This window comes from Arvicola amphibius, chromosome 1 (assembly GCF_903992535.2).
Source record: "Arvicola amphibius chromosome 1, mArvAmp1.2, whole genome shotgun sequence".
NCBI lineage: Eukaryota > Metazoa > Chordata > Mammalia > Rodentia > Cricetidae > Arvicola > Arvicola amphibius.
This window is the reverse complement of record NC_052047.1, coordinates 142,831,593-142,847,268: the sequence shown is the minus strand read 5'-3', so window position 1 is coordinate 142,847,268 and position 15,676 is coordinate 142,831,593. Positions and strand designations below refer to the sequence as shown.

Here is a 15,676-nt window from a genome sequence, read left to right as displayed (position 1 = left end):
CGCAGGTGACTACAGGGACGTGGAGCTCCACTGACTGTGGGGGATGGACGTGTAGATAGGCACGTGTGTGTAGCTCCACATGGCAAAGATAACATGGCGTTGGAGTGCAGGAATACCTTTACAGTCCTCGAAGACACAGTTCCCACACGCAAAGCTGTATTGCCCTTTACAACGCATCCCTTTCTGTAAGTTCTTGAGAGCAAGTCTGCTTTGTCTCCCTCTCTTGGCTTTCAAAGGCAGGCGATGCGATGCAAAGCTAGGACCAGTGAGATGGCTTCTCAGATAATGGCGCTGGCCTGACAACCTGAGCTCCGCCCTTGGAACCTACAGAAAGATGGAAGGAGCAAACCAGCTCCGCGAAGTCGTCCTCTGACCCCCACACCTAAGCTGTGGAATGCATACCTCCCAACAGTAAATGTTTGAAAGCCGGAGGCTGGAGAGATAGACAGCACAGAAGAGAACTCGCTGCTCACACAGAGGGCTAGTTTAGTTTCCAGCACCCACATTAAATAGCTAACAACCACACACAACTTCAGGCCATCCAACTTTCTCCTCTGGGCTCTGCAGGTACCCCCACACAAGTGTGCGTGCGTGTGCACGCATGTGTGTGTGTGTGTGTGTGTCCGCCACATGCATGCCTAAATAAAAAGAAAGAAGGGGTTGGAGAGATGACTCAAGAGTTAAAAACACTGATTGTGAGTGGGGCAGTGGTGGCGCACACCTTTAATCCCAGCACTCTGGGTAGCAGAGGCAGTCAGATCTCTGAGTGCAAGGCCAGCCTGCTCTACAGAGTGAGTTTCTGGAAGCCAAAACTGTTATACAGAGAAATCCTGTATGGAAAAAACCCAAACAAACCAAAGAAAAAACAACAACAAAAACTGACTGTTCTTCCAGAGGACCCAGGTTCGATTCCTAGCATTCATGGCAATGCAAAATCATTAAGTACAGTCCCTAGAGTTCTGACACCCTCTTCTGGGCTCTGGAGACACCAGGAATGCACAGGGTTTACAGACACACATGCAGGCAAAATACACATACACATAAAAATAAATTTCAAAAAATGAGCCAGGTGCTTCTGGTGCATGCCTTTAATCCCATAATTTAGGAGACAGAAGCAGGTGCATCTCTGTGAGTTTGAGGCCAGCCTGGTCTACAGAGCAAATTCCAAGACAGTCAGGGCAGTTATAGAGAAACCCTGCATAACTCCAGTTCCAGGGGATCCAGCATCCTCACACAGACATACATGTAGGCAAAACACTGGTACACATAAAATAATAAGTTATTAAAAACAAAGCAAAAAGAAAGAATGAAAAGAAGCACTCATGGTACTCCTGTCCCATGGTTTGAAGTATGGGTCTGACTGTGTAAGCCCGAGGATTCTTGAATCCCCAGAACCCAAGAGATGAAATGTAATGGTGACATTCCCTGGATGGCTTTCCACACACTGTTCCTTTTAGAAGCTGTGTTTTCTGGTCTTCTAAGAATGCTGGTTTTCTAAACCTGGCTCAGTTCTGATTCCTCCAGATATTCTTCTCTGGTTGTCGGGGAGAAGACGACAATGCCTGAGACTGAAGGTCAGCGCCGCTTTGGCTGTTGGGCATCTGTCACAGGAGGTGTGGGCCCTGGGACCCCAAGTTTGGGACTAGATTCCCCAGCAGCTCTAGAGGGCCCCTCTGCACTTGGTGGCCCATGCACTGCCAGGGCTGCTGGTAGCAGCTGTGGAGAGACTTTGGTCTAGTTCCAGGGAACCCGACACTTTCTCCTGACCTCTGTGAGCACCAGGCATGCAAATGAAGCACAGACATCCATACAGATCTATACACATAAAATAATAATTTTTTCAAAAGAAACTAGAAAAATAAAGGCAAATTAAATTCAAAGTCATCAGGGAAAAAAGAAAATAATAAAATTCAGAACAGAAATCAATGGAACCGACAGTAAGAAAGCAATCAAAACCAAGCTGGCTCTTTGGGAAGAATAAAAATTTTAAAATCCTAGCTGAACAAAGAAAGGGAAAAATGAAATAAAAAACAAATCACTAATATCAGACCTGGAGAGAGTTCATCACTACCGATTCCATGAGTTAAAGAATAATCAGGGAACATTCTGAGCAGCGCTCTGTCTATAAATTTGACAAAATGTACCTGTCTTTTTGTTGATGTTTGGAGACAGGGTCTCACTGGGAGCCTTGGCTGGCTTGAAACTGTTATGTAGATCAGGCTGGCCTTGAACTCAAGAGATCCACCTGCCTCTGCCTCCCAAGTGCTGGAATTAAAGACGTGTACCTCCAAGCCAAGCAACGTGCCAGTTTCTTGAAAAATAAAATCTTCTAAAATCCATACAAGAAATCAGTAAGTGAAACAGCCCTAGGTGGTGGGTTGAATGAGGTGCCCTCCATATTATTTCCTAGGTTTGGATACTTGGTTCCCAGATGGTGATCCTGTTTGGGAAGGATTAGGAGCTGTGGCCTTGAAGAGGAAGTCTGTCACCAGGGTTGGATTTTGAGAGCTATTTTGAGCTAGCTCTTTCCTATATCTATTCATAAATTTGTTGAGTCGATACCTTGTAACTTTCCGAACGTAAGTATAGGCTCTGATTGTTTCACTGGTGGAGTCTGGGAAACAAGAAGTGAATACGAATTTTCTGACAAAGCCAGTAATGTCTTAATATGAAAATCTGACAAGCCAGCTGAGCCCAGCTCTGCTTCCCCCAGGGTTCGGTTAGCTTGAGGCAGCATAGTGAAAGGGACCTTAGGATAGCTCTTTTGTTGTTTGTTTGTTTGTTTTTTGAGATAGGATTTCTCTGTAGCTTTGGAGCCTATCCTGGAACTAGCTCTTGTAGACCAGGCTGGCCTCGAACTCACAGAGATCCTCCTGCCTCTGCCTCCTGAGTGCTGGGATTAAATGTGTGCGCTACCACCGCCCCGGCATAGGATAGTTCTAATCTGAGGGGAAAGACTCACATGTTTGCAGTTCCAGTTATGTGTCTTTATTGTTTTGCGTTAATTTTAATTTCTTGCCCTAATTGTCTATGATTTCTTAGCTCCAATTCTCTGATTTTTTTCTTTTTTCTTCTTTATTTTCCTACATTCTGTATCCTGCATTCTTTATTCTCGCTGTTAAAAATTTCCAAGCATGCGTCTATGTATATATACACACACTTTCACTAACACTTGTTCGTGATTAAAAACTACAAGGAAATTCTCAGGGACACAGGCATTCTCTGAAGATACCTCACAAAATTTATCAGCTCATTTGTAGTTAATCACAGCTGCAGGTATGAGGAAGTTCCTCATAGTGCTGTCTGTAGTGGCCACTACAGGTTACAAAGGGAGAGCAGGAAACTACTGAGAGATCAAAGGAAAGGTAAAGAATACATGCATTGTTTTACATTTCCAAGAGCTCACTAACATCTGGTTAGTCAGTTAGGTGATAGTGATCTCTTGAAGGACTAAGATAAGGCCAGACACCTGCAATACCACCCAAATGCATCATAAGTCTTTGAATGACTTAGCTCTAGCAAGGCCAGACACCTGCAGTTCTGCCTTGTGCAAGTTCCCCCCTGTGATTTCTCCACAAGGATTTCGGTTTGGCCAAACCATCCTGTCAGGAAGTTAATTATAGAGAACAGGTCCCCAAGTTGTTTTATTGCTGTGTGGGACAAAAGGTTTCACTGTCTTATTTGCCAGAGTACACGGTTTGGGGAAAAAAGTCGTCCTTCTAACAGAACCTAGGGAAATTGTGCTTGGCAAATGAGGAATCCAGTCCCAAAGCTGAGTTAGAGGGGAAGCCTATTATCACATAAGAGAATGTGCAGTTTGAGGCAGGCAGCCACTCAAAAAGCAGTATTTTTCAAGGGCCATGCCTATGTGAATTTAACCTCCATCAGATGTGTAAATCTCTGGGGGGTTGATCTTCTAAATGTCAGCTGATCTACTGCATAACTTTGAGGATCCCATGAAAACCTAAGAGAGATCCCAGGACAAGAAAACTGTCTCTCAGGAACAGAGATACAATGGTCTCCCATTAAGTACCAACAAGTGGAATCCACCTTGTGTAAAATAAAGTTATATCACAACCAAGTGGGATTTGTTTCTAGCAACAAAGCCTGCTTCAATGTACAGATATCCGTTAATGAAGCCCATCACATTGCACGGTCATGTTGATAGAGGAAAAAAAAAGGGATTTGAAGCCGGATGTGTGGTCCGAGTTCTCAGGAAGCTGAAGCAAGAAAAATGAAAGTGTGAGGCCAGCCTGGGCTACATAGCAAGACTCTGTCTAAAACAAGGGGCATTTGTGAAAACTTCAAAACTAATCTTGACTTTAAAACAAACAAACAAACAAACCCTTTGAAAAGGGTCAGGCCTGATGGTTCATGTCTTTAATCCTAGCACTTGTGAGGCAGGTCCAGGTGGATCTCTCTGAGTTTGAGGCCAATTTACTCTTCCCAGTGAGTTCCAGTCAGGGCTACATCATGAGACCCTGTCTCAAAAACAAAGAAAGAAAAAGCTTAGCGGAGTAAGAATGAAGTGGAATTTCCTCAACTTGGTGAAGAATATCTGCAAAACGCCTACAGCTAACATTGTAGTCATTGGTGGCAAATGGATGATTCCCTATAAAACAGAATAAGACAAGGTTTGTCTCTCACACGCCTATCGGTGTTGTACTAGAAATCTTAACCCTGTGCAACAGAACAAGAAACAAAAAGGACACACAGATTGGGAAGAAAAACATACTGTATTTGTTTACACACAACATATATATATGAAAATGCCAGACAATAAAAACATTTCTAGAACTAGTAAATTATTGTAGTGTTGTAGAACACATGGATCATCTGTAAGTTATTTGATTTCCTGTTTACTAGCAACAAATAATCAGAATTTAATATCTTACACACGTAACTGGAGAGATGGCTCAGTGGTTAAGAGCATGTACTGATCTTGCAGAGGACCTAGATTTGGTAGCTAGCATCAATGTTGGGAAGCTCACAATTACTATAACTCCAGCTCCAGGGGAGCCAGCACCCTCTTCTAGACTCTGTGGGCTCCCGCACTCACACGCACACACCACCCCTCCACATACACACATAATTACAGACAAAATAAATCTTAAAACTCTCCTTAAAATGTTTTCATTGGCACTGGCATCAAAAAAGGGAAATACTTAGATATAAATATATTAAAATATATGGTTCTATATGAGATAAACTCTAAGTTGTATGAAAAAAATTAAAAATCTAAATAATGTTCATGGAAACAAAATTTTAATAACATTAAGATGTTCTTCCCAACTTGACTTAAGTGTAAATGCAACCAAAATAAAAAAAAATCCAACAAGGGGCTGGAGAGATAGCTCAGAGGTTAAGAGCATTGCCGCATTGCCTGCTCTCCCGAAGGTCCTGAGTTCAATTCCCAGCAACCACATGGTGGCTCACAACCATCTGTAATGGGGTCTGGTGCCCTCTTCTGGCCTGCAGGCATACACACAGACAGAATATTGTATACATTAATAAGTAAATATTAAAAAAATAAATAAAATTTAAAAAATCCAACAAGACATTTATAGCTATCAAAAATTCAGTTCTAAAGGTTCTATGAAAAGGCAGTGGAGTCACAGGACCATCCCTGCTTCCTGGTCCACTGAGATGTGAATGAACAGTCGCCACACATTCCCACGCAGCCTGTCGTGGTAGGCTACATCCCCTCATAGCAGTGAGAAAAGGAACTGTACAGCTGTAGTTTAAGATTTAGACAGCGGTCAGGTGTGGTGGCACACGGCCATAATCCCAGCCCTTGGGAGGCAGAGGCAGGTGGATCTCCATGAGTTGGAGGCCAACATGGTCTAAATAGCAAGTTCCAGGCCAGTCAGGACTACATAGCAAGACTCTGTTTAAAAAGGAAGAAAGGAGGCTGGAGAGATGGCTCAGTGGTTAAGAACACTGTCTGCTTTTCTAAAGGTCCTGAGTTAATTCCCAGCAACCACATGGTGGCTTATAACCATCTGTAATGAGGTCTGGTGTTTTCTTCTGGCCTGCAGGCATGCATGTAGGCAGAATACTATATACACAATAATAAATAAATCTTTTTTAAAAAAGGAAGGAAGAAGGAAGGCAGGCAGATTTGTGGACAGTAATACACGGTAGTGAGCATGTGGAGAAACCAGTGCCCTTGCACATTACTGGTTGAGAAAATGGTGCAGCCACCTTAGAAAACATTTTTTTTTTAATGTCAAAATGTCAAAATGTTGGGCGTAGTGGTACATGTCTCCAATCCCAGCACTCAGGAGTAGAGGCAAGAGGATCTCTATGGATTCAATCAGCCTGGTCTAGAGAGTTCCAAGCCAGCCAGGGCTACATAAGTGACTGTGACCCCCCCTCCCCAAAAAGTTAAAGTTAAAATGTTGTTTATGTTCCTGCATGATCCAATGGTTAACTCAGAGGTTCCTACCTAAAAGGAAGGAGGACGGACAAGGATGGGAGTAGAGCGAGTCCTGGGATGAGGAGTTCTGAGAGGTCACTGTGCGGACAGGCGCTCAGCTCCCCGGATGCACAGAAACAAGCGAACAAACAAACAAACCCACACTGAGTTATTCACAGAAATGGTATGTTTAAAGTTTGCAGGCTACATTGTTTGAAAGATTCGTTGTTGTTGTTGTTGTTGTTTTGTTTTTCAAGACAGGGTTTCTTTGTGTAGCTCTGGCTGTCCTGGAACTTACTCTGTAGACCAGGTTGGTTTAAAACCATAGAGATCCACCTGCCTCTGCCTTCTGAGTGCTGGGATTAAAGGAGTAGGACACCACCGCTTGGCTTTCCCCAAAAGATTTTTAAAAAACAGAATCAGCTTTGTATTGTGTTAACGAAAAGATTTAGTCAAAAAGCCTAAAGCCCAAGTCACCCATACCCTTCAGAGTCTTCTTTCTTGGCTTCCACATCCTTTCCTTCAGCGGGGGAAGGGGTGGGGAAGTGGGGGATGGGAGTGGAGGGGGTGTGCACTGGTGGAGAGGGCAGGGCTATGTGCTGTGTGGGAACCTCACCTGCTGGTCCACCTGCTCTGATGAGGCTTCCAATGTTGACACTGGCCAGGGCCTTTGCAAACAAGCCAGGCCTCTCAAATGGCTTAGCACTGAAACCGGCTGCTTTAACGACAGCAATAATCCCACTCTCTATGGTTTATCATTTTGGTGCAGGATGAAGGTGGAGTAGATACAGGCGAGCTTGGAGATGAAGGCCAGGGTGAGGCTGGCTGGCTGGAGCAAGGGGCTCACCCCGGTGTGGTCTCAGCTTCCTTGAGAGGACTAAGCACCTTGGCAGAGGAAAGCTCTCAGGATGTTTTTGGCCTGCAGTTTCATGAGGGTTTCTGTTTCCCAGCTGAAATCCAGTGACCACAAACAGCCCCAGGAAGCCTTCATCTCCATGCAGCAAATTCCTACAAATGGGCATTTGGATTGTCAGCTCAGCTCTGGTGACAGCTCTGTAGCCAGACATTAACCTAAACAATCAGTCCTGAGCACTATAAGTTCAAGTACTAGCTGTCTCTACCTGGGGCAACTCCCTCTTTGGGGTGACCAAGTCCAAAGCTGGGAGTGGGGAGGCAAGGGGCACGGCGCACCCTTCCCTATCGGGCATAATCAAAATTCACACAGCTGCTTCTGCCTACTTCAGACCAGAATCACCTCTGGCCTACTAGCTGTAAGGGAGTTACCTGTGCCAGCCTAAATCACAAGTCCAGCTCCACCGCAAACCTGCTTCTCAAAACATCACAATTCTGACTCCTCCACTCCTTTCTTGGATGTATTACTGAGCCCAGGCTCCACTCTGGGGAAACAGCGTGGATCATAGTCTGAGTGATGTACTCTCCTGGCTTAGGTGCAGAGAGCTGATGCCAGGTCAAGAGGCAGCCAAGACCAAATATAGATCCCAGATCCTGGAGGATCCTCTGGGGAGACCCACATACTCTGACCAGCCTCAAGGCTACAGGCTACAGCCTCCTCTAGAACCCTAGGTGCAGCCTTTTGGCCTTGGTGCACAGGATCACCTGTATCCAAGTGTTCTATCAAGGCCCAAGAATGTCCCCCAAGAGAAAACTTGTCCTCAGAGCTCACTTACATGTCCCCTCAGACCATTTTTCCTGTCCTTTCTCCCATCCCATAGGGGCTGCAAAGTAACCTCCATGGAAGGATCAAGAGTCTGCAGACATCCTTGAGCAATCCCACACCTAACACATGCCTGGATTTGTGGCAAATCACGTGCCTAGCATGTGCCTGGACTTGAACCCCTGAGCCCTAGCATGGCTAAAAGTGAATTAGCAAAAATAAAATAAAATAAAATAAAATAAAATAAAATAAAGGACAGCATTGGAAAAGAAGGAACCCACGATTTAGCCCTAGTGGCTGTTGAGGATTGTACGCTGAGGGCATGGACCAGATATAAGACGAGGACTGTAAAATTACTTCTAGGAGTTTCCGGGAGTTTCAGATCTACAAGAAACAGAAAGTAAGATCAGGTGCCAGGGACTGGGAGGATGTGTGTGTGGGGGGGTGTCAGTGCTGAATGAGGACAGAGTTCAGCTTTTGAGAGCAAGTCTGGAGACGGACGGTGGCGATGACTGAGCAGACACCCTGTGTGTGCTGTCCTGACACCAGCTGTGCACTTAGCCGTGGGCAAGATGGAAAAGTGTTTTAGCTTTATTTTAAAAATTCATCCTTATGGGCTGGAGAGATGGCTCAGAGGTTAAGAGCACTGGCTGCTCTTCCAGAGGTCCTGAGTTCAATGCCCAGCAACCACCCGGTGGCTCACAACCATCTGTAATGAGATCTGATGCACTCTTTTGGCACGCAGGTTACATGCAGGCAGAACACTGTTTACATAATAAATAAATAAATATTTTTTTAAAAAAATTTATCCTTACAGTTATTTGTGTGCGTGCTTGTGTGTGCATGTGAGTGTATGTGAATGGGCACGTGTGCCACAGTGTGTGTGTAGAGGTCAGAGGTTAACTTGCAGGAGTCAGTTCTCTCCGACGCCCTTGTGGGTTCTAGGGATTGAATTTTGCTGGCTCAGAAACTTTTTATTAGTCATAAAAACTTATGTAAGAAGCAATGGGTTTCACTACAGGATTGTCATATGCTTCGTTCTTGTTGACCGTCTTCCCTGACTTCCCTCTCCCAACCACGGGTCCCTTTCTGCAGGTCCTCTCCTCCGTGCACTGTCTTTCTCTGCCTGTGTGCCATGCGTTCTCATACTTTATCTTTATCCGTCCTTTTCCCTGCTCGGCTCTCTCTCACGGCTTCTTTTTTCCCCTCTCTCTTGGTCCCCTTTCCAGTATGACCTGTATTCTATATCCCCTCATCATAAGACAGACAGACAGACAGACAGACAGGCACACGCATGCACACACACACACACACACACACACACACACACACACATGCACGCACGCACTCACGCATGCACGCTAATCAGGACTCATGCTAAAGAAAACCTACAGCATTTGTCTTTCTAAATCTGGGAATACTTCAGATAATAATTTCCATTTCTACCTATTTTCTTGTAAGGGTCATGATTTTATTTTTCTTTAAGACTGAGTGAAACCCCTGCTATGTCTTTTTACTATAAGTAGATGTAGCTCCTTGATAGATTGCCTGTTTAGCATGTTCAAGACCCTGGATCCTGTTCCAAGAACTTCCAATGAATAAATAAAAAATAGAAAGGGAGTCATTACATCCACAGTCTGGTTAATTATTAGCTCCAGTGTTCTCCCCAGGGCCCCTGTTGCATGTATGGGAAAGGCTAAAACCAAGACCTTGGGTCCGATAATTGTGCTGTCCCACTGGGAGCACAGGGTCATAAAGTCGACCCTTGTCACCCTCAGAAGGCAGGAACAAATCCATGCCTGCCTCCCTCTTAGTCTAGGCTGGCAAGAACCCTGACCCCTCCACAAGGCTGAGGTAATCACCATTGCCAACAAAGAACCCTCCATAGTCCTGGCACTTCCTGTGGGTAGGGGTCATGGGGAGTTTTTGCTTTTAAAGGAGCCAGACTTGAAGTTTCCCAACAGACACCCCTTGAGGGCCTTAGGGGCGGCAGAGGAGAGCTTCCTTTAAAGTGCCCTGGTCAGTCCTTCTACATTTGAGGACAATATGGGAGCAAACAGCCTGGTAGCACTCCTGCAGAATGCCCTCAGGCCACACAGAGACTCTCCCTGGGGTGAGGGAGCAAACCCCTGTGCTATGGGGCTCCCAGCTGCTAAGACTATGGGGACCTTTGTGTTACTCTGACTGTAGTGAAGGGTGGCAGGCACCCAGCCTTGCACACCTGTCCTGTGAGTGCCCCCACCTTACAACTCTGACTCCGTGTCTTCCTATGATCTCCACGGCGTTCTGTTCATCCCTCCTCTGCTTCCACCTGCCTCATCCCCAGAGACCTCTGACCCCCACACCCGTGTTCTTCCTCCTCTACTGCTGAGTGGGCCGCTGGGTCTGACTTGGAACTCTGCTGCTCATTGGCTGACCTGTGTCTTGTGCCATGCTCTCTCGCTGCCTGGGCTGCAGTCCTGACAGTTTAGTTGTGAGTCTGAAAGAAGCGATCAGGAAAGAGCTAGGCCCTCTTCCACACCATAAGAATTAGCGCAGCATAGACCGACACCCTACGTTCAATAGCTACAACCACAAAACCATTAGTAACAAAACCTGGATGGGTACAGTGTCAAAAGCATGAATGAGCAGCCATGAGAACCTCAGCAGCTAAAAGTGCTGGTCAGAGAAAACTGACAACCTGAGCTGGATCCCCCAAAGCCACATAAAGGTGGGAGGAGAGAATCAACTCTAGGTTTTTCTATGATTTCCACACGTGGAGACAGAGGGGGCAGAGGGACAGAGGGGGCAGAGGGGGCAGAGGGGGCAGAGGGGGCAGAGGGGACAGAGGGGACAGAGGGGACAGAGGGGCAGAGGGACTGAGGGGCAGAGGGGCAGAGGGGCAGAGGAGGCAGAGGGACAGAGGGGGCAGAGGGGGCAGAGGGGACAGAGGGGCAGAGGGGACAGAGGGGCAGAGGGGCAGAGGGGCAGAGGGGGCAGAGGGACTGAGGGGCAGAGGGGCAGAGGGGCAGAGGGGCAGAGGGGGCAGAGGGACAGAGGGGGCAGAGGGACAGAGGGGGCAGAGGGGGCAGAGGGACTGAGGGGCAGAGGCGGCAGAGAGGAAGAGGGACAGAGGGGCAGAGGGGCATTGAGATGAGAGGTGGAGGCAGATCTATTTGAGATAGAGGCTAACCTGGGTCTACACAGTAAGTTCCAGGACAGCCAGGGCTACATAAAGAGACCTGGTCTCAAAATAAAATAAAATAAAATAAAGCACAAATGGGAGGGGGAGGAAAAGGAAAAAAATACCCTGAACCCACAGAAAGTAATGAAGCCACTGCTGGTAAGTTTTGTGGTACTGAAAATAAACAAAAGTAGGAACTCAAGATACTTGTAGGTTCAGTGGTTTCTGAGTCGGGCACTGTCGGGGTCAGGGACCAGCCCCGACGTAAAGTATTTCTCGTATCAGAGTGGAGGTGTGGGACTAATTGAGGCACAGTTCACAAGGCAATATCAGGAGGGAGTCTCAGGGTTCATTCAAATCCTGAAGATCACCCATGTTTATTATCCAAACAGCTTTTATATCAAAACACAAACTGAGGGGGAAGTTCATTAGCATTCTGTTTCCTAGGTGATGGGGAGAATGACTTAGGTCGTGGCCACAACCAAGCCTGCTTTGTCATGTAGACTGAAAAACACAAATTACAATAGAAGGAGCAGGACGACATTAGCATATCCTGACCACTTGCCAATTTGGATGGCATCAGGTTGTCTCACTATCAAAGGCTAGGTGACCACTTTCTGTGTGGCAGGTGCAGATTGTGCCTTGCCAGGTCGCTCAGAATTCTGACTGCCATACCGTGTAGGAGTATGGCCTGTGTAATCTGGCCCTCCAGGGCGTCGCTACTCACTGGAATCCAGTGTCTATCACAAATGAACAGATTTTCGCACGTGGTCAGGACCTTCAATGGGATGTTGTTCAGCCACAAAAACAAAGACATTTCTGACAGGTGCCAGAAGGTGGGCAAACCTTGAGCTAGGCGATCCAACACAAAGGAACAAATGTAGGAATCTATTAATCTGCATAAGTGAAGCTCACAGAACAGACAAAGTCAGAGACATAAAGTAGGAAGAGGCTAAAGCAGGAGGATTGATTTGATTTAGAGGCCAGGCTGGGTTAAATAGTGCATTTGAGGTCAGCCTGGGGTACGTAGTAATACCTTGTCTCAAGAAAACAAACACCAAAACAACTAACCTGCAAAAATAAAACCCACAAACAACACAGCAACAACAAAGCAAAGCAAAGCAAAGCAAAACAAACAAACAAAAAACCCTCCAAAGTGTCAGAAAGTAGGAAGAACCTGGAGTTGCTTGATGGGGAAGGGGTCTCTGAGGTGTTAAGAATTCTATAAACAATAGTGATGATTGCACAGTATTTCGGGTGCAGTTAACACCACTGAACTGTACCCTTAAAATGGCTTTGCACCTTGACTCTTATCCGGCAAATCTGAGCCTTGCCAGGCATCCTAGCTCCACCGGCCCGAACTACTCCCAACCCCTTGCACCTTGGCGACCTCCACTTTCCATAACAGTATCTGCTTCTGCACCTCTATCTATTCCTCCAGCTTTCGTGCAGCGGTCCCTCTGTCTACAAAGAGCCCTGTCGTCACCGTCACCGCAAAGACCTGTAGCTGCCATAATCCCAGGTTCACAGGTTTATCAGCAGGTTTATCTCAGGTTCTGCACCCTGCACCTTGTAATTTGCCGCGTCCTGCAGATCCTGGCACTTTGAGTGCTCATTTCTGTGCTCTGAACTCAGATGTCTCTGAAGCCTGCCCACACTCTGAAGCTCCACTGGTGATCGCCAAGGTGAAGCGCGGTACTCAGTTCTGGCCAGGATAACAGTCCGACAGCTCCACCTGCAGGTCACAAAGGAGAACTCCTGGGTTGCAGGCAGGGACAAGCTGTTCCTAGATATTTTCCTAGATGTTGTCCTAGGTACTTGCGGCGAGTGGTGGATTTCTTTTCCTTCTTAGAGATACCATCCTATTGATTCTGTTCTCCAGACTCTCGGCACCTCCTGACTCTGCCTCGGCTCATGCCTCAGCTAACACTTACGCAGAATGAGCTTGTAAAAGCGGTTGTCCCATCAGGCACCTCTTCTCAACTCTTCCCCTCCCCATCCACGAGGCTTCCAAGATGACTGTATACAGACACGGTAGTTCCTACAACTCTCGGCTCTCCGCTCCACTGCTCCTCTCTTTTGTTTTGCACACAGGCGCAGTCCCCGGTAGGCAGTAGCAGCACAGGCTGTGTTGTTGCACAGGTGAGCCTAGTGGTTCCAACAGTCAAAGGGACGGATTCGCCCTCGATACATTTAATTTTGGTTGTTGTATAATAGAAGAGTTTATTTGGCCTTACAGCCGGGAAGCAAGGGCAAGACTGGCTGGAATGGTGGCAGAAGCAAGAGGCTGAGCGCTCATATCTTGAACTGCAAGCATAAAACGGAGAGCGACATTTTAAATTAAAAGACTTTTTTAAAAAAATAAGATTTGAGTATGACTGTTTGGCTTCTATGTATATGTGTGTATCACACGTGTACTGGCTGCCCACCAGAGGCCAGATCGCCTGGAACTAGAGTTGCAGGTGGCTGTGAGCCACTGTGAGGGTGCTGGGTACGCAACTTGAGTCCTCTGTAAGAGCAACAAGGGCTCTTATCCATCTAGCCATTTCTGCAGCCCCAAATGCAGACACGGTGAGTCTTATAAGTAGTGACTGTATTTATCAGCATTAAATAATACATCTTAAATAAGAAATTAAGTATTTTAGGAGCTTAATATGAACCCCCAAATATATATATATGTATATATATATATATATATATATATTTGTTGGTCTAATTCTGTCCATGTTCAAGCCTGCCTCAGTTTTTTAGAATTTTCTTAGAATTGCACTCACTAAAGCCAAGGTATACTCTGGGGAAACTGGCATTTGGTAAAAGCCACAGCTTTTAGAGTTCAGGAATGCAAGCAAGTGTAGTTTCGTTAACTTCAGAGTATTCCTTTGCAGTCATCACTTCTTACATCTGATATTTCTGATGCTTTATAAGCTGCCCATGCTTTGCTGAGTTAGATATTAATCTTATCCAAAAATATCTCAAGGACATCCTTAGAATAATAATGCTTGAATGAATGTCAACACATAAATGAATCATCACACCATGTAATTTTTTTTCCTTGCTTGCTTTTTGCATTGCTGGGTGTTCAGGACGGCACTCTGCACACAATGGGGTAAAGTGTTAGTTATGGGAGAGGTATCAACTGCAGGAAAGCCCTGTTCTAATTCACAGCTTATCTGTATACCTAAAATCTTCTTTAAAAACAAAACAAAAACCAAAATCCACCCCAAACAGGCTGGGTAGTGAACACCTTAATCCCAATACTTGGGAGGCAGAGGCAGATGGATCTCTGAGTTCCAAGACAGCCAGGGCTACACAGAGAAACCCTGTCTTGAAAAACAAAACAAAATAAAACCTGACAACTTTTTGAGACCCCAGAGAGATCCGAGCATGAGGGATTTGCTTGCTCGTCTTGATCTAGGAGCACCAGCTGGAGCCACACGTGGATGGGCTCTGCACTGAGGGTCTCAGACAGCCTTAGCAGTGAGCACCATTTGTCAACAGCCTGCTAAAAAATGGGGCTCAGACTAGTCCTTCGATAATAAGGGCTCCTTCTGGAAGCAGAGCTGGGAAGAGGACCTCAGGCTTAGGAGAACACAGCCTGGCTGACACTGGGAAGTCACCTGGTGAGATGCAGGGAGGGACCCACTTTACCTGGACTTGGTTCTGAGCCACAGATGCAGAGATTTCGATAAGCACCCAGTTTCCAGTTGCCAGGTTTGTGGCCACTTGCTGCTCGCGGACTGATGCCCCCTGGTATGGCAGGTATGCATGATCTTAGAAGAGAGAATGCTCCATGCTGTGGTACATGTGATCGCGTTACTTTTGACACCGTTTACTATGACAGACAGAAGTGGAGGATCAGCGACTCTTCGTGGCAGAGTAAAAGGACAGAAAAGCTACCCTTTTTTATGACTCGGTTTCCCCAACTGTGTCAGTTCGGTCAAGAGTCTGCAGGGCTGTGGAACCAGTAGAAGGAAGAGCAGGAGGAGGAAGGGAGGGGAAAAGGAGAGGGAGGTGGATTTCAGGAATTGGATTCCTTGGTTATGGGGTTTGGAGGGCCCAGCGCCTGACGGGAAGCAGTAGGTACAGACCCTGGCAGAGCCAGCTTTGCACATGAACCCAAAGCTGTTGGGAAGCAGAATTCTTTCTTGCTCAAGGTAAGTCAGACTTTGGATTTTTTTTTATGCCTTCAACTGACCACAAGGCTCGTTCATCCTATGTAAGGTCATTTGCGTCACCAAAGTCCACCCCACTTGCCTGTTATTGTCACCACAAAAACAGTCTCCAAGAGCCATCTAGAACAGTGTTTGACCAAGTAGCTGGATTTCAGAGTCCAGCCAAATCGACACATAAAGTTAACCATTACATTAACAAAACACTGGGGGTTTTGAAACTCTGCAACCAGGTCCATAAGGGCAAATCC

At 46.2% G+C, this 15,676-nt stretch overlaps 1 long non-coding RNA gene and 1 pseudogene across 1 annotated transcript; both read right to left on the bottom strand.

Annotated features, from left to right (window-relative positions):
- Positions 1–6,866: 6,866 nt before the first annotated feature.
- Positions 6,867–9,230, bottom strand: LOC121677044 (annotated as a pseudogene).
- Positions 9,231–11,583: 2,353 nt separating this feature from the next.
- LOC119825790 lies at positions 11,584–15,505 on the bottom strand. Its single transcript, XR_005287266.1, has 2 exons — positions 14,905–15,505; positions 11,584–13,563 (listed from the first exon to the last, which is right to left on the bottom strand). It is a non-coding gene; the product is annotated as an uncharacterized LOC119825790 (long non-coding RNA).
- Between the last annotated feature and the right edge of the window lie 171 nt (positions 15,506–15,676).